Source organism: Danio rerio, chromosome 22 (assembly GCF_049306965.1).
Source record: "Danio rerio strain Tuebingen ecotype United States chromosome 22, GRCz12tu, whole genome shotgun sequence".
Taxonomy (NCBI): Eukaryota; Metazoa; Chordata; class Actinopteri; order Cypriniformes; family Danionidae; genus Danio; species Danio rerio.
This window is the reverse complement of record NC_133197.1, coordinates 28,916,804-28,942,501: the sequence shown is the minus strand read 5'-3', so window position 1 is coordinate 28,942,501 and position 25,698 is coordinate 28,916,804.

Genomic DNA, 25,698 nt, shown 5'->3' with positions numbered 1-25,698 from the left:
TAAAATGCATCATTCTTTTTTGTTTTAGACAACATTTCATGCACTGTTAAACATGTTAAAGCAAGTTGCAAGTGAAAATCTATGTCTCTGACTGAGTTTGCATTACTGTGATTTGACCTCTCTGCTGGCTGAGATAAGCTCATTTTCAACGTCCAATTCAGAATGTAATAAAACCAGATCCAGCCATAAAATGCATCATTCTTTTTTGTTTTAGACAACATTTCATGCACTGTTAAACATGTTAAAGCAAGTTGCAAGTGAAAATCTATGTCTCTGACTGAGTTTGCATTACTGTGATTTGACCTCTCTGCTGGCTGAGATAAGCTCATTTTCAACGTCCAATTCAGAATGTTATAAAACCAGATCCAGCTATAAATTGCATCATTCTTTTTTGTTTTAGACAACATTTCATGCACTGTTAAACATGTTAAAGCAAGTTGCAAGTGAAAATCTATGTCTCTGACTGAGTTTGCATTACTGTGATTTGACCTCTCTGCTGGCTGAGATAAGCTCATTTTCAACGTCCAATTCAGAATGTAATAAAACCAGATCCAGCCATAAAATGCATCATTCTTTTTTTGTTTTAGACAACATTTCATGCACTGTTAAACATGTTAAAGCAAGTTGCAAGTGAAAATCTATGTCTCTGACTGAGTTTGCATTACTGTGATTTGACCTCTCTGCTGGCTGAGATAAGCTCATTTTCAACGTCCAATTCAGAATGTTATAAAACCAGATCCAGCTATAAATTGCATCATTCTTTTTTGTTTTAGACAACATTTCATGCACTGTTAAACATGTTAAAGCAAGTTGCAAGTGAAAATCTATGTCTCTGACTGAGTTTGCATTACTGTGATTTGACCTCTCTACTGGCTGAGATAAGCTCATTTTCAACGTCCAATTCAGAATGTAATAAAACCAGATCCAGCCATAAAATGCAACATTCTTTTTTGTTTTAGACAACATTTCATGCACTGTTAAACATGTTAAAGCAAGTTGCAAGTGAAAATCTATGTCTCTGACTGAGTTTGCATTACTGTGATTTGACCTCTCTGCTGGCTGAGATAAGCTCATTTTCAACGTCCAATTTAGAAAGTGATAAAAACAGATCCAGCCATAAAATGCATCATTCTTTTTTGTTTTAGACAACATTCCATGCACTGTTAAACATGTTAAAGCAAGTTGCAAGTGAAAATCTATGTCTCTGACTGAGTTTGCATTACTGTGATTTGACCTCTCTGCTGGCTGATATAAGCTCATTTTCAACGTCCAATTCAGAAAGTGATAAAAACAGATCCAGCCATAAAATGCATCATTCTTTTTTGTTTTAGACAACATTTCATGCACTGTTAAACATGTTAAAGCAAGTTGCAAGTGAAAATCTATGTCTCTGACTGAGTTTGCATTACTGTGATTTGACCTCTCTGCTGGCTGAGATAAGCTCATTTTCAACGTCCAATTCAGAATGTAATAAAACCAGATCCAGCCATAAAATGCATCATTCTTTTTTGTTTTAGACAACATTTCATGCACTGTTAAACATGTTAAAGCAAGTTGCAAGTGAAAATCTATGTCTCTGACTGAGTTTGCATTACTGTGATTTGACCACTCTGCTGGCTGAGATAAGCTCATTTTCAACGTCCAATTCAGAATGTTATAAAACCAGATCCAGCTATAAATTGCATCATTCTTTTTTGTTTTAGACAACATTTCATGCACTGTTAAACATGTTAAAGCAAGTTGCAAGTGAAAATCTATGTCTCTGACTGAGTTTGCATTACTGTGATTTGACCTCTCTGCTGGCTGAGATAAGCTCATTTTCAACGTCCAATTCAGAATGTAATAAAACCAGATCCAGCCATAAAATGCATCATTCTTTTTTTGTTTTAGACAACATTTCATGCACTGTTAAACATGTTAAAGCAAGTTGCAAGTGAAAATCTATGTCTCTGACTGAGTTTGCATTTCTGTGATTTGACCTCTCTGCTGGCTGAGATAAGCTCATTTTCAACGTCCAATTCAGAATGTAATAAAACCAGATCCAGCCATAAAATGCATCATTCTTTTTTTGTTTTAGACAACATTTCATGCACTGTTAAACATGTTAAAGCAAGTTGCAAGTGAAAATCTATGTCTCTGACTGAGTTTGCATTACTGTGATTTGACCTCTCTGCTGGCTGAGATAAGCTCATTTTCAACGTCCAATTCAGAATGTAATAAAACCAGATCCAGCCATAAAATGCATCATTCTTTTTTGTTTTAGACAACATTTCATGCACTGTTAAACATGTTAAAGCAAGTTGCAAGTGAAAATCTATGTCTCTGACTGAGTTTGCATTACTGTGATTTGACCTCTCTGCTGGCTGAGATAAGCTCATTTTCAACGTCCAATTCAGAATGTTATAAAACCAGATCCAGCTATAAAATGCATCATTCTTTTTTGTTTTAGACAACATTTCATGCACTGTTAAACATGTTAAAGCAAGTTGCAAGTGAAAATCTATGTCTCTGACTGAGTTTGCATTACTGTGATTTGACCTCTCTGCTGGCTGAGATAAGCTCATTTTCAACGTCCAATTCAGAATGTAATAAAACCAGATCCAGCCATAAAATGCATCATTCTTTTTTGTTTTAGACAACATTTCATGCACTGTTAAACATGTTAAAGCAAGTTGCAAGTGAAAATCTATGTCTCTGACTGAGTTTGCATTACTGTGATTTGACCTCTCTGCTGGCTGAGATAAGCTCATTTTCAACGTCCAATTCAGAATGTTATAAAACCAGATCCAGCTATAAAATGCATCATTCTTTTTTGTTTTAGACAACATTTCATGCACTGTTAAACATGTTAAAGCAAGTTGCAAGTGAAAATCTATGTCTCTGACTGAGTTTGCATTACTGTGATTTGACCTCTCTGCTGGCTGAGATAAGCTCATTTTCAACGTCCAATTCAGAATGTAATAAAACCTTATCCAGCTATAAAATGCATCATTCTTTTTTGTTTTAGACAACATTTCATGCACTGTTAAACATGTTAAAGCAAGTTGCAAGTAAAAATCTATGTCTCTGACTGAGTTTGCATTACTGTGATGTGACCTCTCTGCTGGCTGAGATAAGCTCATTTTCAACGTCCAATTCAGAATGTAATAAAACCAGATCCAGCTATAAGATGCATCATTCTTTTTTGTTTTAGACAACATTTCATGCACTGTTAAACATGTTAAAGCAAGTTGCAAGTGAAAATCTATGTCTCTGACTGAGTTTGCATTACTGTGATTTGACCTCTTTGCTGGCTGAGATAAGCTCATTTTCAACGTCCAATTCAGAAAGGGATAAAAACAGATCCAGCCATAAAATGCATCATTCTTTTTTGTTTTAGACAACATTTCATGCACTGTTAAACATGTTAAAGCAAGTTGCAAGTGAAAATCTATGTCTCTGACTGAGTTTGCATTACTGTGATTTGACCTCTCTGCTGGCTGAGATAAGCTCATTTTCAACGTCCAATTCAGAATGTAATAAAACCAGATCCAGCCATAAAATGCATCATTCTTTTTTGTTTTAGACAACATTTCATGCACTGTTAAACATGTTAAAGCAAGTTGCAAGTGAAAATCTATGTCTCTGACTGAGTTTGCATTACTGTGATTTGACCTCTCTGCTGGCTGAGATAAGCTCATTTTCAACGTCCAATTCAGAATGTTATAAAACCAGATCCAGCTATAAAATGCATCATTCTTTTTTGTTTTAGACAACATTTCATGCACTGTTAAACATGTTAAAGCAAGTTGCAAGTGAAAATCTATGTCTCTGACTAAGTTTGCATTACTGTGATTTGACCTCTCTGCAGGCTGAGATAAGCTCATTTTCAACGTCCAATTCAGAATGTAATAAAACCTGATCCAGCTATAAAATGCATCATTCTTTTTTGTTTTAGACAACATTTCATGCACTGTTAAACATGTTAAAGCAAGTTGCAAGTGAAAATCTATGTCTCTGACTGAGTTTGCATTACTGTGATTTGACCTCTCTGCTGGCTGAGATAAGCTCATTTTCAACGTCCAAATCAGAATGTAATAAAACCAGATCCAACCATAAAATGCATCATTCTTTTTTGTTTTAGACAACATTTCATGCACTGTTAAACATGTTAAAGCAAGTTGCAAGTGAAAATCTATGTCTCTGACTGAGTTTGCATTACTGTGATTTGACCTCTCTGCTGGCTGAGATAAGCTCATTTTCAACGTCCAATTCAGAAAGTGATAAAAACAGATCCAGCCATAAAATGCATCATTCTTTTTTGTTTTAGACAACATTTCATGCACTGTTAAACATGTTAAAGCAAGTTGCAAGTGAAAATCTATGTCTCTGACTGAGTTTGCATTACTGTGATTTGACCTCTCTGCTGGCTGAGATAAGCTCATTTTCAACGTCCAATTCAGAATGTAATAAAACCAGATCCAGCCATAAAATGCATCATTCTTTTTTGTTTTAGACAACATTTCATGCACTGTTAAACATGTTAAAGCAAGTTGCAAGTGAAAATCTATGTCTCTGACTGAGTTTGCATTACTGTGATTTGACCTCTCTGCTGGCTGAGATAAGCTCATTTTCAACGTCCAATTCAGAAAGTGATAAAAACAGATCCAGCCATAAAATGGATCATTCTTTTTTTGTTTTAGACAACATTTCATGCACTGTTAAACATGTTAAAGCAAGTTGCAAGTGAAAATCTATGTCTCTGACTGAGTTTGCATTACTGTGATTTGACCTCTCTGCTGATTGAGATAAGCTCATTTTCAACGTCCAATTCAGAATGTAATAAAACCTGATCCAGCTATAAAATGCATCATTCTTTTTTGTTTTAGACAACATTTCATGCACTGTTAAACATGTTAAAGCAAGTTGCAAGTGAAAATCTATGTCTCTGACTGAGTTTGCATTACTGTGATTTGATAGTTCTGCTGGCTGAGATAAGCTCATTTTCAACGTCCAATTCAGAATGTAATAAAACCAGATCCAGCTATAAAATGCATCATTCTTTTTTGTTTTTAGACAACATTTCATGCACTGTTAAACATGTTAAAGCAAGTTGCAAGTGAAAATCTATGTCTCTGACTGAGTTTGCATTACTGTGATTTGACCTCTCTGCTGGCTGAGATAAGCTCATTTTCAACGTCCAATTCAGAATGTAATAAAACCAGATCCAGCCATAAAATGCATCATTCTTTTTTGTTTTAGACAACATTTCATGCACTGTTAAACATGTTAAAGCAAGTTGCAAGTGAAAATCTATGTCTCTGACTGAGTTTGCATTACTGTGATTTGACCTCTCTGCTGGCTGAGATAAGCTCATTTTCAACGTCCAATTCAGAATGTTATAAAACCAGATCCAGCTATAAAATGCATCATTCTTTTTTGTTTTAGACAACATTTCATGCACTGTTAAACATGTTAAAGCAAGTTGCAAGTGAAAATCTATGTCTCTGACTGAGTTTGCATTACTGTGATTTGACAGTTCTGCTGGCTGAGATAAGCTCATTTTCAACGTCCAATTCAGAATGTAATAAAACCTGATCCAGCTATAAAATGCATCATTCTTTTTTGTTTTTAGACAACATTTCATGCACTGTTAAACATGTTAAAGCAAGTTGCAAGTGAAAATCTATGTCTCTGAATGAGTTTGCATTACTGTGATTTGACCTCTCTGCTGGCTGAGATAAGCTCATTTTCAACGTCCAATTCAGAATGTAATAAAACCAGATCCAGCCATAAAATGCATCATTCTTTTTTGTTTTAGACAACATTTCATGCACTGTTAAACATGTTAAAGCAAGTTGCAAGTGAAAATCTATGTCTCTGACTGAGTTTGCATTACTGTGATTTGACCTCTCTGCTGGCTGAGATAAGCTCATTTTCAACGTCCAATTCAGAATGTTATAAAACCAGATCCAGCTATAAATTGCATCATTCTTTTTTGTTTTAGACAACATTTCATGCACTGTTAAACATGTTAAAGCAAGTTGCAAGTGAAAATCTATGTCTCTGACTGAGTTTGCATTACTGTGATTTGACCTCTCTACTGGCTGAGATAAGCTCATTTTCAACGTCCAATTCAGAATGTAATAAAACCAGATCCAGTCATAAAATGCAACATTCTTTTTTGTTTTAGACAACATTTCATGCACTGTTAAACATGTTAAAGCAAGTTGCAAGTGAAAATCTATGTCTCTGACTGAGTTTGCATTACTGTGATTTGACCTCTCTGCTGGCTGAGATAAGCTCATTTTCAACGTCCAATTTAGAAAGTGATAAAAACAGATCCAGCCATAAAATGCATCATTCTTTTTTGTTTTAGACAACATTCCATGCACTGTTAAACATGATAAAGCAAGTTGCAAGTGAAAATCTATGTCTCTGACTGAGTTTGCATTACTGTGATTTGACCTCTCTGCTGGCTGATATAAGCTCATTTTCAACGTCCAATTCAGAAAGTGATAAAAACAGATCCAGCCATAAAATGCATCATTCTTTTTTGTTTTAGACAACATTTCATGCACTGTTAAACATGTTAAAGCAAGTTGCAAGTGAAAATCTATGTCTCTGACTGAGTTTGCATTACTGTGATTTGACCTCTCTGCTGGCTGAGATAAGCTCATTTTCAACGTCCAATTCAGAATGTAATAAAACCAGATCCAGCCATAAAATGCATCATTCTTTTTTGTTTTAGACAACATTTCATGCACTGTTAAACATGTTAAAGCAAGTTGCAAGTGAAAATCTATGTCTCTGACTGAGTTTGCATTACTGTGATTTGACCTCTCTGCTGGCTGAGATAAGCTCATTTTCAACGTCCAATTCAGAATGTTATAAAACCAGATCCAGCTATAAATTGCATCATTCTTTTTTGTTTTAGACAACATTTCATGCACTGTTAAACATGTTAAAGCAAGTTGCAAGTGAAAATCTATGTCTCTGACTGAGTTTGCATTACTGTGATTTGACCTCTCTGCTGGCTGAGATAAGCTCATTTTCAACGTCCAATTCAGAATGTAATAAAACCAGATCCAGCCATAAAATGCATCATTCTTTTTTGTTTTAGACAACATTTCATGCACTGTTAAACATGTTAAAGCAAGTTGCAAGTGAAAATCTATGTCTCTGACTGAGTTTGCATTACTGTGATTTGACCTCTCTGCTGGCTGAGATAAGCTCATTTTCAACGTCCAATTCAGAATGTTATAAAACCAGATCCAGCTATAAATTGCATCATTCTTTTTTGTTTTAGACAACATTTCATGCACTGTTAAACATGTTAAAGCAAGTTGCAAGTGAAAATCTATGTCTCTGACTGAGTTTGCATTACTGTGATTTGACCTCTCTACTGGCTGAGATAAGCTCATTTTCAACGTCCAATTCAGAATGTAATAAAACCAGATCCAGCCATAAAATGCAACATTCTTTTTTGTTTTAGACAACATTTCATGCACTGTTAAACATGTTAAAGCAAGTTGCAAGTGAAAATCTATGTCTCTGACTGAGTTTGCATTACTGTGATTTGACCTCTCTGCTGGCTGAGATAAGCTCATTTTCAACGTCCAATTTAGAAAGTGATAAAAACAGATCCAGCCATAAAATGCATCATTCTTTTTTGTTTTAGACAACATTCCATGCACTGTTAAACATGTTAAAGCAAGTTGCAAGTGAAAATCTATGTCTCTGACTGAGTTTGCATTACTGTGATTTGACCTCTCTGCTGGCTGATATAAGCTCATTTTCAACGTCCAATTCAGAAAGTGATAAAAACAGATCCAGCCATAAAATGCATCATTCTTTTTTGTTTTAGACAACATTTCATGCACTGTTAAACATGTTAAAGCAAGTTGCAAGTGAAAATCTATGTCTCTGACTGAGTTTGCATTACTGTGATTTGACCTCTCTGCTGGCTGAGATAAGCTCATTTTCAACGTCCAATTCAGAATGTAATAAAACCAGATCCAGCCATAAAATGCATCATTCTTTTTTGTTTTAGACAACATTTCATGCACTGTTAAACATGTTAAAGCAAGTTGCAAGTGAAAATCTATGTCTCTGACTGAGTTTGCATTACTGTGATTTGACCACTCTGCTGGCTGAGATAAGCTCATTTTCAACGTCCAATTCAGAATGTTATAAAACCAGATCCAGCTATAAATTGCATCATTCTTTTTTGTTTTAGACAACATTTCATGCACTGTTAAACATGTTAAAGCAAGTTGCAAGTGAAAATCTATGTCTCTGACTGAGTTTGCATTACTGTGATTTGACCTCTCTGCTGGCTGAGATAAGCTCATTTTCAACGTCCAATTCAGAATGTAATAAAACCAGATCCAGCCATAAAATGCATCATTCTTTTTTTGTTTTAGACAACATTTCATGCACTGTTAAACATGTTAAAGCAAGTTGCAAGTGAAAATCTATGTCTCTGACTGAGTTTGCATTACTGTGATTTGACCTCTCTGCTGGCTGAGATAAGCTCATTTTCAACGTCCAATTCAGAATGTAATAAAACCAGATCCAGCCATAAAATGCATCATTCTTTTTTTGTTTTAGACAACATTTCATGCACTGTTAAACATGTTAAAGCAAGTTGCAAGTGAAAATCTATGTCTCTGACTGAGTTTGCATTACTGTGATTTGACCTTTCTGCTGGCTGAGATAAGSTCATTTTCAACGTCCAATTCAGAATGTAATAAAACCAGATCCAGCTATAAAATGCATCATTCTTTTTTGTTTTAGACAACATTTCATGCACTGTTAAACATGTTAAAGCAAGTTGCAAGTGAAAATCTATGTCTCTGACTGAGTTTGCATTACTGTGATTTGACCTCTCTGCTGGCTGAGATAAGCTCATTTTCAACGTCCAATTCAGAATGTTATAAAACCAGATCCAGCTATAAAATGCATCATTCTTTTTTGTTTTAGACAACATTTCATGCACTGTTAAACATGTTAAAGCAAGTTGCAAGTGAAAATCTATGTCTCTGACTGAGTTTGCATTACTGTGATTTGACCTCTCTGCTGGCTGAGATAAGCTCATTTTCAACGTCCAATTCAGAATGTAATAAAACCTGATCCAGCTATAAAATGCATCATTCTTTTTTGTTTTAGACAACATTTCATGCACTGTTAAACATGTTAAAGCAAGTTGCAAGTGAAAATCTATGTCTCTGACTGAGTTTGCATTACTGTGATKTGACCTCTCTGCTGGCTGAGATAAGCTCATTTTCAACGTCCAATTCAGAATGTAATAAAACCAGATCCAGCTATAAGATGCATCATTCTTTTTTGTTTTAGACAACATTTCATGCACTGTTAAACATGTTAAAGCAAGTTGCAAGTGAAAATCTATGTCTCTGACTGAGTTTGCATTACTGTGATTTGACCTCTCTGCTGGCTGAGATAAGCTCATTTTCAACGTCCAATTCAGAATGTAATAAAACCAGATCCAGCCATAAAATGCATCATTCTTTTTTGTTTTAGACAACATTTCATGCACTGTTAAACATGTTAAAGCAAGTTGCAAGTGAAAATCTATGTCTCTGACTGAGTTTGCATTACTGTGATTTGACCTCTCTGCTGGCTGAGATAAGCTCATTTTCAACGTCCAATTCAGAATGTAATAAAACCAGATCCAGCCATAAAATGCATCATTCTTTTTTGTTTTAGACAACATTTCATGCAYTGTTAAACATGTTAAAGCAAGTTGCAAGTGAAAATCTATGTCTCTGACTGAGTTTGCATTACTGTGATTTGACCTCTCTGCTGGCTGAGATAAGCTCATTTTCAACGTCCAATTCAGAAAGTGATAAAAACAGATCCAGCCATAAAATGCATCATTCTTTTTTGTTTTAGACAACATTTCATGCACTGTTAAACATGTTAAAGCAAGTTGCAAGTGAAAATCTATGTCTCTGACTGAGTTTGCATTACTGTGATTTGACCTCTCTGCTGGCTGAGATAAGCTCATTTTCAACGTCCAATTCAGAATGTAATAAAACCAGATCCAGCCATAAAATGCATCATTCTTTTTTGTTTTAGACAACATTTCATGCACTGTTAAACATGTTAAAGCAAGTTGCAAGTGAAAATCTATGTCTCTGACTGAGTTTGCATTACTGTGATTTGACCTCTCTGCTGGCTGAGATAAGCTCATTTTCAACGTCCAATTCAGAATGTAATAAAACCAGATCCAGCTATAAAATGCATCATTCTTTTTTGTTTTAGACAACATTTTATGCAGTTTTAAACATGTTAAAGCAAGTTGCAAGTAAAAATCTATGTCTCTGACTGAGTTTGCATTACTGTGATTTGACCTCTCTGCTGGCTGAGATAAGCTCATTTTCAACGTCCAATTCAGAATGTAATAAAACCAGATCCAGCCATAAAATGCATCATTCTTTTTTGTTTTAGACAACATTTCATGCACTGTTAAACATGTTAAAGCAAGTTGCAAGTGAAAATCTATGTCTCTGACTGAGATTACATTACTGTGATGTGACCTCTATGCTGGCTGAGATAAGCTCATTTTCAACGTCCAATTCAGAATGTAATAAAACCAGATCCAGCTATAAAATGCATCATTCTTTTTTGTTTTAGACAACATTTTATGCACTGTTAAACATGTTAAAGCAAGTTGCAAGTAAAAATCTATGTCTCTGACTTAGTTTGCATTACTGTGATTTGACCTCTCTGCTGGCTGAGATAAGCTCATTTTCAACGTCCAATTCAGAATGTGATAAAAACAGATCCAGCCATAAAATGCATCATTCTTTTTTGTTTTAGACAACATTTCATGCACTGTTAAACATGTTAAAGCAAGTTGCAAGTGAAAATCTATGTCTCTGACTGAGTTTGCATTACTGTGATTTGACAGTTCTGCTGGCTGAGATAAGCTCATTTTCAACGTCCAATTCAGAATGTAATAAAACCAGATCCAGCTATAAAATGCATCATTCTTTTTTGTTTTTAGACAACATTTCATGCACTGTTAAACATGTTAAAGCAAGTTGCAAGTGAAAATCTATGTCTCTGACTGAGTTTGCATTACTGTGATTTGACCTCTCTGCTGGCTGAGATAAGCTCATTTTCAACGTCCAATTCAGAATGTAATAAAACCAGATCCAGCCATAAAATGCATCATTCTTTTTTGTTTTAGACAACATTTCATGCACTGTTAAACATGTTAAAGCAAGTTGCAAGTGAAAATCTATGTCTCTGACTGAGTTTGCATTACTGTGATTTGACCTCTCTGCTGGCTGAGATAAGCTCATTTTCAACGTCCAATTCAGAATGTTATAAAACCAGATCCAGCTATAAAATGCATCATTCTTTTTTGTTTTAGACAACATTTCATGCACTGTTAAACATGTTAAAGCAAGTTGCAAGTGAAAATCTATGTCTCTGACTGAGTTTGCATTACTGTGATTTGACCTCTCTGCTGGCTGAGATAAGCTCATTTTCAACGTCCAATTCAGAATGTAATAAAACCTGATCCAGCTATAAAATGCATCATTCTTTTTTGTTTTAGACAACATTTCATGCACTGTTAAACATGTTAAAGCAAGTTGCAAGTGAAAATCTATGTCTCTGACTGAGTTTGCATTACTGTGATGTGACCTCTCTGCTGGCTGAGATAAGCTCATTTTCAACGTCCAATTCAGAATGTAATAAAACCAGATCCAGCTATAAGATGCATCATTCTTTTTTGTTTTAGACAACATTTCATGCACTGTTAAACATGTTAAAGCAAGTTGCAAGTGAAAATCTATGTCTCTGACTGAGTTTGCATTACTGTGATTTGACCTCTTTGCTGGCTGAGATAAGCTCATTTTCAACGTCCAATTCAGAAAGGGATAAAAACAGATCCAGCCATAAAATGCATCATTCTTTTTTGTTTTAGACAACATTTCATGCACTGTTAAACATGTTAAAGCAAGTTGCAAGTGAAAATCTATGTCTCTGACTGAGTTTGCATTACTGTGATTTGACCTCTCTGCTGGCTGAGATAAGCTCATTTTCAACGTCCAATTCAGAATGTAATAAAACCAGATCCAGCCATAAAATGCATCATTCTTTTTTGTTTTAGACAACATTTCATGCACTGTTAAACATGTTAAAGCAAGTTGCAAGTGAAAATCTATGTCTCTGACTGAGTTTGCATTACTGTGATTTGACCTCTCTGCTGGCTGAGATAAGCTCATTTTCAACGTCCAATTCAGAATGTTATAAAACCAGATCCAGCTATAAAATGCATCATTCTTTTTTGTTTTAGACAACATTTTATGCACTTTTAAACATGTTAAAGCAAGTTGCAAGTAAAAATCTATGTCTCTGACTGAGTTTGCATTACTGTGATTTGACCTCTCTGCTGGCTGAGATAAGCTCATTTTCAACGTCCAATTCAGAATGTAATAAAACCAGATCCAGCCATAAAATGCATCATTCTTTTTTGTTTTAGACAACATTTCATGCACTGTTAAACATGTTAAAGCAAGTTGCAAGTGAAAATCTATGTCTCTGACTGAGATTACATTACTGTGATGTGACCTCTATGCTGGCTGAGATAAGCTCATTTTCAACGTCCAATTCAGAATGTAATAAAACCAGATCCAGCTATAAAATGCATCATTCTTTTTTGTTTTAGACAACATTTTATGCACTGTTAAACATGTTAAAGCAAGTTGCAAGTAAAAATCTATGTCTCTGACTTAGTTTGCATTACTGTGATTTGACCTCTCTGCTGGCTGAGATAAGCTCATTTTCAACGTCCAATTCAGAATGTGATAAAAACAGATCCAGCCATAAAATGCATCATTCTTTTTTGTTTTAGACAACATTTCATGCACTGTTAAACATGTTAAAGCAAGTTGCAAGTGAAAATCTATGTCTCTGACTGAGTTTGCATTACTGTGATTTGACAGTTCTGCTGGCTGAGATAAGCTCATTTTCAACGTCCAATTCAGAATGTAATAAAACCAGATCCAGCTATAAAATGCATCATTCTTTTTTGTTTTTAGACAACATTTCATGCACTGTTAAACATGTTAAAGCAAGTTGCAAGTGAAAATCTATGTCTCTGACTGAGTTTGCATTACTGTGATTTGACCTCTCTGCTGGCTGAGATAAGCTCATTTTCAACGTCCAATTCAGAATGTAATAAAACCAGATCCAGCCATAAAATGCATCATTCTTTTTTGTTTTAGACAACATTTCATGCACTGTTAAACATGTTAAAGCAAGTTGCAAGTGAAAATCTATGTCTCTGACTGAGTTTGCATTACTGTGATTTGACCTCTCTGCTGGCTGAGATAAGCTCATTTTCAACGTCCAATTCAGAATGTTATAAAACCAGATCCAGCTATAAAATGCATCATTCTTTTTTGTTTTAGACAACATTTCATGCACTGTTAAACATGTTAAAGCAAGTTGCAAGTGAAAATCTATGTCTCTGACTGAGCTTGCATTACTGTGATTTGACCTCTCTGCTGGCTGAGATAAGCTCATTTTCAACGTCCAATTCAGAATGTGATAAAAACAGATCCAGCCATAAAATGCATCATTCTTTTTTGTTTTAGACAACATTTCATGCACTGTTAAACATGTTAAAGCAAGTTGCAAGTGAAAATCTATGTCTCTGACTGAGTTTGCATTACTGTGATTTGACAGTTCTGCTGGCTGAGATAAGCTCATTTTCAACGTCCAATTCAGAATGTAATAAAACCAGATCCAGCTATAAAATGCATCATTCTTTTTTGTTTTTAGACAACATTTCATGCACTGTTAAACATGTTAAAGCAAGTTGCAAGTGAAAATCTATGTCTCTGACTGAGTTTGCATTACTGTGATTTGACCTCTCTGCTGGCTGAGATAAGCTCATTTTCAACGTCCAATTCAGAATGTAATAAAACCAGATCCAGCCATAAAATGCATCATTCTTTTTTGTTTTAGACAACATTTCATGCACTGTTAAACATGTTAAAGCAAGTTGCAAGTGAAAATCTATGTCTCTGACTGAGTTTGCATTACTGTGATTTGACCTCTCTGCTGGCTGAGATAAGCTCATTTTCAACGTCCAATTCAGAATGTAATAAAACCTGATCCAGCTATAAAATGCATCATTCTTTTTTGTTTTAGACAACATTTCATGCACTGTTAAACATGTTAAAGCAAGTTGCAAGTGAAAATCTATGTCTCTGACTGAGTTTGCATTACTGTGATGTGACCTCTCTGCTGGCTGAGATAAGCTCATTTTCAACGTCCAATTCAGAATGTAATAAAACCAGATCCAGCTATAAGATGCATCATTCTTTTTTGTTTTAGACAACATTTCATGCACTGTTAAACATGTTAAAGCAAGTTGCAAGTGAAAATCTATGTCTCTGACTGAGTTTGCATTACTGTGATTTGACCTCTTTGCTGGCTGAGATAAGCTCATTTTCAACGTCCAATTCAGAAAGTGATAAAAACAGATCCAGCCATAAAATGCATCATTCTTTTTTGTTTTAGACAACATTTCATGCACTGTTAAACATGTTAAAGCAAGTTGCAAGTGAAAATCTATGTCTCTGACTGAGTTTGCATTACTGTGATTTGACCTCTCTGCTGGCTGAGATAAGCTCATTTTCAACGTCCAATTCAGAATGTAATAAAACCAGATCCAGCCATAAAATGCATCATTCTTTTTTGTTTTAGACAACATTTCATGCACTGTTAAACATGTTAAAGCAAGTTGCAAGTGAAAATCTATGTCTCTGACTGAGTTTGCATTACTGTGATTTGACCTCTCTGCTGGCTGAGATAAGCTCATTTTCAACGTCCAATTCAGAATGTTATAAAACCAGATCCAGCTATAAAATGCATCATTCTTTTTTGTTTTAGACAACATTTCATGCACTGTTAAACATGTTAAAGCAAGTTGCAAGTGAAAATCTATGTCTCTGACTGAGTTTGCATTACTGTGATTTGACCTCTCTGCTGGCTGAGATAAGCTCATTTTCAACGTCCAATTCAGAATGTAATAAAACCTGATCCAGCTATAAAATGCATCATTCTTTTTTGTTTTAGACAACATTTCATGCACTGTTAAACATGTTAAAGCAAGTTGCAAGTGAAAATCTATGTCTCTGACTGAGTTTGCATTACTGTGATGTGACCTCTCTGCTGGCTGAGATAAGCTCATTTTCAACGTCCAATTCAGAATGTAATAAAACCAGATCCAGCTATAAGATGCATCATTCTTTTTTGTTTTAGACAACATTTCATGCACTGTTAAACATGTTAAAGCAAGTTGCAAGTGAAAATCTATGTCTCTGACTGAGTTTGCATTACTGTGATTTGACCTCTTTGCTGGCTGAGATAAGCTCATTTTCAACGTCCAATTCAGAAAGTGATAAAAACAGATCCAGCCATAAAATGCATCATTCTTTTTTGTTTTAGACAACATTTCATGCACTGTTAAACATGTTAAAGCAAGTTGCAAGTGAAAATCTATGTCTCTGACTGAGTTTGCATTACTGTGATTTGACCTCTCTGCTGGCTGAGATAAGCTCATTTTCAACGTCCAATTCAGAATGTAATAAAACCAGATCCAGCCATAAAATGCATCATTCTTTTTTGTTTTAGACAACATTTCATGCACTGTTAAACATGTTAAAGCAAGTTGCAAGTGAAAATCTATGTCTCTGACTGAGTTTGCATTACTGTGATTTGACCTCTCTGCTGGCTGAGATAAGCTCATTTTCAACGTCCAATTCAGAAAGTGATAAAAACAGATCCAGCCATAAAATGCATCATTCTTTTTTGTTTTAGACAACACTTTATGCACTGTTAAACATGTTAAAGCAAGTTGCAAGTGAAAATCTATGTCTCTGACTGAGTTTGCATTACTGTGATTTGACCTCTCTGCTGGCTGAGATAAGCTCATTTTCAACGTCCAATTCAGAATGTAATAAAACCAGATCCAGCCATAAAATGCATCATTCTTTTTTGTTTTAGACAACATTTCATGCACTGTTAAACATGTTAAAGCAAGTTGCAGGTGAAAATCTATGTCTCTGACTGAGTTTGCATTACTGTGATTTGACCTCTCTGCTGGCTGAGATAAGCTCATTTTCAACGTCCAATTCAGAAAGTGATAAAAACAGATCCAGCCATAAAATGGATCATTCTTTTTTTGTTTTAGACAACATTTCATGCACTGTTAAACATGTTAAAGCAAGTTGCAAGTGAAAATCTATGTCTCTGACTGAGTTTGCATTACTGTGATTTGACCTCTCTGCTGATTGAGATAAGCTCATTTTCAACGTCCAATTCAGAATGTAATAAAACCTGATCCAGCTATAAAATGCATCATTCTTTTTTGTTTTAGACAACATTTCATGCACTGTTAAACATGTTAAAGCAAGTTGCACGTGAAAATCTATGTCTCTGACTGAGTTTGCATTACTGTGATTTGACCTCTCTGCTGGCTGAGATAAGCTCATTTTCAACGTCCAATTCAGAATGTAATAAAACCAGATCCAGCTATAAAATGCATCATTCTTTTTTGTTTTAGACAACATTTCATGCACTGTTAAACATGTTAAAGCAAGTTGCAAGTGAAAATCTATGTCTCTGACTGAGTTTGCATTACTGTGATTTGACCTCTCTGCTGGCTGAGATAAGCTCATTTTCAACGTCCAATTCAGAATGTAATAAAACCAGATCCAGCTATAAAATGCATCATTCTTTTTTGTTTTAGACAACATTTTATGCACTTTTAAACATGTTAAAGCAAGTTGCAAGTAAAAATCTATGTCTCTGACTGAGTTTGCATTACTGTGATTTGACCTCTCTGCTGGCTGAGATAAGCTCATTTTCAACGTCCAATTCAGAATGTAATAAAACCAGATCCAGCCATAAAATGCATCATTCTTTTTTGTTTTAGACAACATTTCATGCACTGTTAAACATGTTAAAGCAAGTTGCAAGTGAAAATCTATGTCTCTGACTGAGATTACATTACTGTGATGTGACCTCTATGCTGGCTGAGATAAGCTCATTTTCAACGTCCAATTCAGAATGTAATAAAACCAGATCCAGCTATAAAATGCATTATTCTTTTTTGTTTTAGACAACATTTTATGCACTGTTAAACATGTTAAAGCAAGTTGCAAGTAAAAATCTATGTCTCTGACTTAGTTTGCATTACTGTGATTTGACCTCTCTGCTGGCTGAGATAAGCTCATTTTCAACGTCCAATTCAGAATGTAATAAAACCAGATCCAGCCATAAAATGCATCATTCTTTTTTGTTTTAGACAACATTTCATGCACTGTTAAACATGTTAAAGCAAGTTGCAAGTGAAAATCTATGTCTCTGACTGAGTTTGCATTACTGTGATTTGACCTCTCTGCTGGCTGAGATAAGCTCATTTTCAACGTCCAATTCAGAATGTAATAAAACCAGATCCAGCTATAAAATGCATCATTCTTTTTTGTTTTTAGACAACATTTCATGCACTGTTAAACATGTTAAAGCAAGTTGCAAGTGAAAATCTATGTCTCTGACTGAGTTTGCATTACTGTGATTTGACCTCTCTGCTGGCTGAGATAAGCTCATTTTCAACGTCCAATTCAGAATGTAATAAAACCAGATCCAGCCATAAAATGCATCATTCTTTTTTGTTTTAGACAACATTTCATGCACTGTTAAACATGTTAAAGCAAGTTGCAAGTGAAAATCTATGTCTCTGACTGAGTTTGCATTACTGTGATTTGACCTCTCTGCTGGCTGAGATAAGCTCATTTTCAACGTCCAATTCAGAATGTTATAAAACCAGATCCAGCTATAAAATGCATCATTCTTTTTTGTTTTAGACAACATTTCATGCACTGTTAAACATGTTAAAGCAAGTTGCAAGTGAAAATCTATGTCTCTGACTGAGTTTGCATTACTGTGATTTGACCTCTCTGCTGGCTGAGATAAGCTCATTTTCAACGTCCAATTCAGAATGTAATAAAACCTGATCCAGCTATAAAATGCATCATTCTTTTTTGTTTTAGACAACATTTCATGCACTGTTAAACATGTTAAAGCAAGTTGCAAGTGAAAATCTATGTCTCTGACTGAGTTTGCATTACTGTGATTTGACCTCTCTGCTGGCTGAGATAAGCTCATTTTCAACGTCCAATTCAGAAAGTGATAAAAACAGATCCAGCCATAAAATGCATCATTCTTTTTTGTTTTAGACAACATTTCATGCACTGTTAAACATGTTAAAGCAAGTTGCAAGTGAAAATCTATGTCTCTGACTGAGTTTGCATTACTGTGATTTGACCTCTCTGCTGGCTGAGATAAGCTCATTTTCAACGTCCAATTCAGAATGTAATAAAACCAGATCCAGCCATAAAATGCATCATTCTTTTTTGTTTTAGACAACATTTCATGCACTGTTAAACATGTTAAAGCAAGTTGCAAGTGAAAATCTATGTCTCTGACTGAGTTTGCATTACTGTGATTTGACCTCTCTGCTGGCTGAGATAAGCTCATTTTCAACGTCCAATTCAGAATGTTATAAAACCAGATCCAGCTATAAAATGCATCATTCTTTTTTGTTTTAGACAACATTTCATGCACTGTTAAACATGTTAAAGCAAGTTGCAAGTGAAAATCTATGTCTCTGACTGAGTTTGCATTACTGTGATTTGACCTCTCTGCTGGCTGAGATAAGCTCATTTTCAACGTCCAATTCAGAATGTTATAAAACCAGATCCAGCTATAAAATGCATCATTCTTTTTTGTTTTAGACAACATTTCATGCACTGTTAAACATGTTAAAGCAAGTTGCAAGTGAAAATCTATGTCTCTGACTGAGTTTGCATTACTGTGATTTGACCTCTCTGCAGGCTGAGATAAGCTCATTTTCAACGTCCAATTCAGAATGTAATAAAACCTGATCCAGCTATAAAATGCATCATTCTTTTTTGTTTTAGACAACATTTCATGCACTGTTAAACATGTTAAAGCAAGTTGCAAGTGAAAATCTATGTCTCTGACTGAGTTTGCATTACTGTGATTTGACCTCTCTGCTGGCTGAGATAAGCTCATTTTCAACGTCTAATTCAGAATGTAATAAAACCAGATCCAGCTATAAAATGCATCATTCTTTTTTGTTTTTAGACAACATTTCATGCACTGTTAAACATGTTAAAGCAAGTTGCAAGTGAAAATCTATGTCTCTGACTGAGTTTGCATTACTGTGATTTGACCTCTCTGCTGGCTGAGATAAGCTCATTTTCAACGTCCAATTCAGAATGTAATAAAACCAGATCCAGCCATAAAATGCATCATTCTTTTTTGTTTTAGACAACATTTCATGCACTGTTAAACATGTTAAAGCAAGTTGCAAGTGAAAATCTATGTCTCTGACTGAGTTTGCATTACTGTGATTTGACCTCTCTGCTGGCTGAGATAAGCTCATTTTCAACGTCCAATTCAGAATGTTATAAAACCAGATCCAGCTATAAAATGCATCATTCTTTTTTGTTTTAGACAACATTTCATGCACTGTTAAACATGTTAAAGCAAGTTGCAAGTGAAAATCTATGTCTCTGACTGAGTTTGCATTACTGTGATTTGACCTCTCTGCTGGCTGAGATAAGCTCATTTTCAACGTCCAATTCAGAATGTAATAAAACCAGATCCAGCCATAAAATGCATCATTCTTTTTTGTTTTAGACAACATTTCATGCACTGTTAAACATGTTAAAGCAAGTTGCAAGTGAAAATCTATGTCTCTGACTGAGTTTGCATTACTGTGATTTGACCTCTCTGCTGGCTGAGATAAGCTCATTTTCAACGTCCAATTCAGAATGTTATAAAACCAGATCCAGCTATAAAATGCATCATTCTTTTTTGTTTTAGACAACATTTCATGCACTGTTAAACATGTTAAAGCAAGTTGCAAGTGAAAATCTATGTCTCTGACTGAGTTTGCATTACTGTGATTTGACCTCTATGCAGGCTGAGATAAGCTCATTTTCAACGTCCAATTCAGAATGTAATAAAACCTGATCCAGCTATAAAATGCATCATTCTTTTTTGTTTTAGACAACATTTCATGCACTGTTAAACATGTTAAAGCAAGTTGCAAGTGAAAATCTATGTCTCTGACTGAGTTTGCATTACTGTGATTTGACCTCTCTGCTGGCTGAGATAAGCTCATTTTCAACGTTCAATTCAGAATGTAATAAAACCAGATCCAGCCATAAAATGCATCATTCTTTTTTGTTTTAGACAACATTTCATGCACTGTTAAACATGTTAAAGCAAGTTGCAAGTGAAAATCTATGTCTCTGACTGAGTTTGCATTACTGTGATTTGACCTCTCTGCTGGCTGAGATAAGCTCATTTTCAACGTCCAATTCAGAAAGTGATAAAAACAGATCCAGCCATAAAATGCATCATTCTTTTTTGTTTTAGACAACATTTCATACACTGTTAAACATGTTAAAGCAAGCTGCAAGTGAAAATCTATGTCTCTGACTGAGTTTGCATTACTGTGATTTGACCTCTCTGCTGGCTGAGATAAGCTCATTTTCAACGTCCAATTCAGAAAGTGATAAAAACAGATCCAGCCATAAAATGCATCATTCTTTTTTGTTTTAGACAACATTTCATGCACTGTTAAACATGTTAAAGCAAGTTGCAAGTGAAAATCTATGTCTCTGACTGAGTTTGCATTACTGTGATTTGACCTCTCTGCTGGCTGAGATAAGCTCATTTTCAACGTCCAATTCAGAATGTAATAAAACCAGATCCAGCCATAAAATGCATCATTCTTTTTTGTTTTAGACAACATTTCATGCACTGTTAAACATGTTAAAGCAAGTTGCAAGTGAAAATCTATGTCTCTGACTGAGTTTGCATTACTGTGATTTGACCTCTCTGCTGGCTGAGATAAGCTCATTTTCAACGTCCAATTCAGAAAGTGATAAAAACAGATCCAGCCATAAAATGGATCATTCTTTTTTTGTTTTAGACAACATTTCATGCACTGTTAAACATGTTAAAGCAAGTTGCAAGTGAAAATCTATGTCTCTGACTGAGTTTGCATTACTGTGATTTGACCTCTTTGCTGGCTGAGATAAGCTCATTTTCAACGTCCAATTCAGAAAGTGATAAAAACAGATCCAGCCATAAAATGCATCATTCTTTTTTGTTTTAGACAACATTTCATGCACTGTTAAACATGTTAAAGCAAGTTGCAAGTGAAAATCTATGTCTCTGACTGAGTTTGCATTACTGTGATTTGACCTCTCTGCTGGCTGAGATAAGCTCATTTTCAACGTCCAATTCAGAATGTAATAAAACCTGATCCAGCTATAAAATGCATCATTCTTTTTTGTTTTAGACAACATTTCATGCACTGTTAAACATGTTAAAGCAAGTTGCAAGTGAAAATCTATGTCTCTGACTGAGTTTGCATTACTGTGATGTGACCTCTCTGCTGGCTGAGATAAGCTCATTTTCAACGTCCAATTCAGAATGTAATAAAACCAGATCCAGCTATAAGATGCATCATTCTTTTTTGTTTTAGACAACATTTCATGCACTGTTAAACATGTTAAAGCAAGTTGCAAGTGAAAATCTATGTCTCTGACTGAGTTTGCATTACTGTGATTTGACCTCTTTGCTGGCTGAGATAAGCTCATTTTCAACGTCCAATTCAGAAAGTGATAAAAACAGATCCAGCCATAAAATGCATCATTCTTTTTTGTTTTAGACAACATTTCATGCACTGTTAAACATGTTAAAGCAAGTTGCAAGTGAAAATCTATGTCTCTGACTGAGTTTGCATTACTGTGATTTGACCTCTCTGCTGGCTGAGATAAGCTCATTTTCAACGTCCAATTCAGAATGTAATAAAACCAGATCCAGCCATAAAATGCATCATTCTTTTTTGTTTTAGACAACATTTCATGCACTGTTAAACATGTTAAAGCAAGTTGCAAGTGAAAATCTATGTCTCTGACTGAGTTTGCATTACTGTGATTTGACCTCTCTGCTGGCTGAGATAAGCTCATTTTCAACGTCCAATTCAGAAAGTGATAAAAACAGATCCAGCCATAAAATGCATCATTCTTTTTTGTTTTAGACAACATTTTATGCACTGTTAAACATGTTAAAGCAAGTTGCAAGTGAAAATCTATGTCTCTGACTGAGTTTGCATTACTGTGATTTGACCTCTCTGCTGGCTGAGATAAGCTCATTTTCAACGTCCAATTCAGAATGTAATAAAACCAGATCCAGCCATAAAATGCATCATTCTTTTTTGTTTTAGACAACATTTCATGCACTGTTAAACATGTTAAAGCAAGTTGCAAGTGAAAATCTATGTCTCTGACTGAGTTTGCATTACTGTGATTTGACCTCTCTGCTGGCTGAGATAAGCTCATTTTCAACGTCCAATTCAGAAAGTGATAAAAACAGATCCAGCCATAAAATGGATCATTCTTTTTTTGTTTTAGACAACATTTCATGCACTGTTAAACATGTTAAAGCAAGTTGCAAGTGAAAATCTATGTCTCTGACTGAGTTTGCATTACTGTGATTTGACCTCTCTGCTGATTGAGATAAGCTCATTTTCAACGTCCAATTCAGAATGTAATAAAACCTGATCCAGCTATAAAATGCATCATTCTTTTTTGTTTTAGACAACATTTCATGCACTGTTAAACATGTTAAAGCAAGTTGCACGTGAAAATCTATGTCTCTGACTGAGTTTGCATTACTGTGATTTGACCTCTCTGCTGGCTGAGATAAGCTCATTTTCAACGTCCAATTCAGAATGTAATAAAACCAGATCCAGCTATAAAATGCATCATTCTTTTTTGTTTTAGACAACATTTCATGCACTGTTAAACATGTTAAAGCAAGTTGCAAGTGAAAATCTATGTCTCTGACTGAGTTTGCATTACTGTGATTTGACCTCTCTGCTGGCTGAGATAAGCTCATTTTCAACGTCCAATTCAGAATGTAATAAAACCAGATCCAGCTATAAAATGCATCATTCTTTTTTGTTTTAGACAACATTTTATGCACTTTTAAACATGTTAAAGCAAGTTGCAAGTAAAAATCTATGTCTCTGACTGAGTTTGCATTACTGTGATTTGACCTCTCTGCTGGCTGAGATAAGCTCATTTTCAACGTCCAATTCAGAATGTAATAAAACCAGATCCAGCCATAAAATGCATCATTCTTTTTTGTTTTAGACAACATTTCATGCACTGTTAAACATGTTAAAGCAAGTTGCAAGTGAAAATCTATGTCTCTGACTGAGATTACATTACTGTGATGTGACCTCTATGCTGGCTGAGATAAGCTCATTTTCAACGTCCAATTCAGAATGTAATAAAACCAGATCCAGCTATAAAATGCATTATTCTTTTTTGTTTTAGACAACATTTTATGCACTGTTAAACATGTTAAAGCAAGTTGCAAGTAAAAATCTATGTCTCTGACTTAGTTTGCATTACTGTGATTTGACCTCTCTGCTGGCTGAGATAAGCTCATTTTCAACGTCCAATTCAGAATGTAATAAAACCAGATCCAGCCATAAAATGCATCATTCTTTTTTGTTTTAGACAACATTTCATGCACTGTTAAACATGTTAAAGCAAGTTGCAAGTGAAAATCTATGTCTCTGACTGAGTTTGCATTACTGTGATTTGACCTCTCTGCTGGCTGAGATAAGCTCATTTTCAACGTCCAATTCAGAATGTAATAAAACCAGATCCAGCTATAAAATGCATCATTCTTTTTTGTTTTTAGACAACATTTCATGCACTGTTAAACATGTTAAAGCAAGTTGCAAGTGAAAATCTATGTCTCTGACTGAGTTTGCATTACTGTGATTTGACCTCTCTGCTGGCTGAGATAAGCTCATTTTCAACGTCCAATTCAGAATGTAATAAAACCAGATCCAGCCATAAAATGCATCATTCTTTTTTGTTTTAGACAACATTTCATGCACTGTTAAACATGTTAAAGCAAGTTGCAAGTGAAAATCTATGTCTCTGACTGAGTTTGCATTACTGTGATTTGACCTCTCTGCTGGCTGAGATAAGCTCATTTTCAACGTCCAATTCAGAATGTTATAAAACCAGATCCAGCTATAAAATGCATCATTCTTTTTTGTTTTAGACAACATTTCATGCACTGTTAAACATGTTAAAGCAAGTTGCAAGTGAAAATCTATGTCTCTGACTGAGTTTGCATTACTGTGATTTGACCTCTCTGCTGGCTGAGATAAGCTCATTTTCAACGTCCAATTCAGAATGTAATAAAACCTGATCCAGCTATAAAATGCATCATTCTTTTTTGTTTTAGACAACATTTCATGCACTGTTAAACATGTTAAAGCAAGTTGCAAGTGAAAATCTATGTCTCTGACTGAGTTTGCATTACTGTGATTTGACCTCTCTGCTGGCTGAGATAAGCTCATTTTCAACGTCCAATTCAGAAAGTGATAAAAACAGATCCAGCCATAAAATGCATCATTCTTTTTTGTTTTAGACAACATTTCATGCACTGTTAAACATGTTAAAGCAAGTTGCAAGTGAAAATCTATGTCTCTGACTGAGTTTGCATTACTGTGATTTGACCTCTCTGCTGGCTGAGATAAGCTCATTTTCAACGTCCAATTCAGAATGTAATAAAACCAGATCCAGCCATAAAATGCATCATTCTTTTTTGTTTTAGACAACATTTCATGCACTGTTAAACATGTTAAAGCAAGTTGCAAGTGAAAATCTATGTCTCTGACTGAGTTTGCATTACTGTGATTTGACCTCTCTGCTGGCTGAGATAAGCTCATTTTCAACGTCCAATTCAGAATGTTATAAAACCAGATCCAGCTATAAAATGCATCATTCTTTTTTGTTTTAGACAACATTTCATGCACTGTTAAACATGTTAAAGCAAGTTGCAAGTGAAAATCTATGTCTCTGACTGAGTTTGCATTACTGTGATTTGACCTCTCTGCTGGCTGAGATAAGCTCATTTTCAACGTCCAATTCAGAATGTTATAAAACCAGATCCAGCTATAAAATGCATCATTCTTTTTTGTTTTAGACAACATTTCATGCACTGTTAAACATGTTAAAGCAAGTTGCAAGTGAAAATCTATGTCTCTGACTGAGTTTGCATTACTGTGATTTGACCTCTCTGCAGGCTGAGATAAGCTCATTTTCAACGTCCAATTCAGAAAGTGATAAAAACAGATCCAGCCATAAAATGCATCATTCTTTTTTGTTTTAGACAACATTTCATACACTGTTAAACATGTTAAAGCAAGCTGCAAGTGAAAATCTATGTCTCTGACTGAGTTTGCATTACTGTGATTTGACCTCTCTGCTGGCTGAGATAAGCTCATTTTCAACGTCCAATTCAGAAAGTGATAAAAACAGATCCAGCCATAAAATGCATCATTCTTTTTTGTTTTAGACAACATTTCATGCACTGTTAAACATGTTAAAGCAAGTTGCAAGTGAAAATCTATGTCTCTGACTGAGTTTGCATTACTGTGATTTGACCTCTCTGCTGGCTGAGATAAGCTCATTTTCAACGTCCAATTCAGAATGTAATAAAACCAGATCCAGCCATAAAATGCATCAT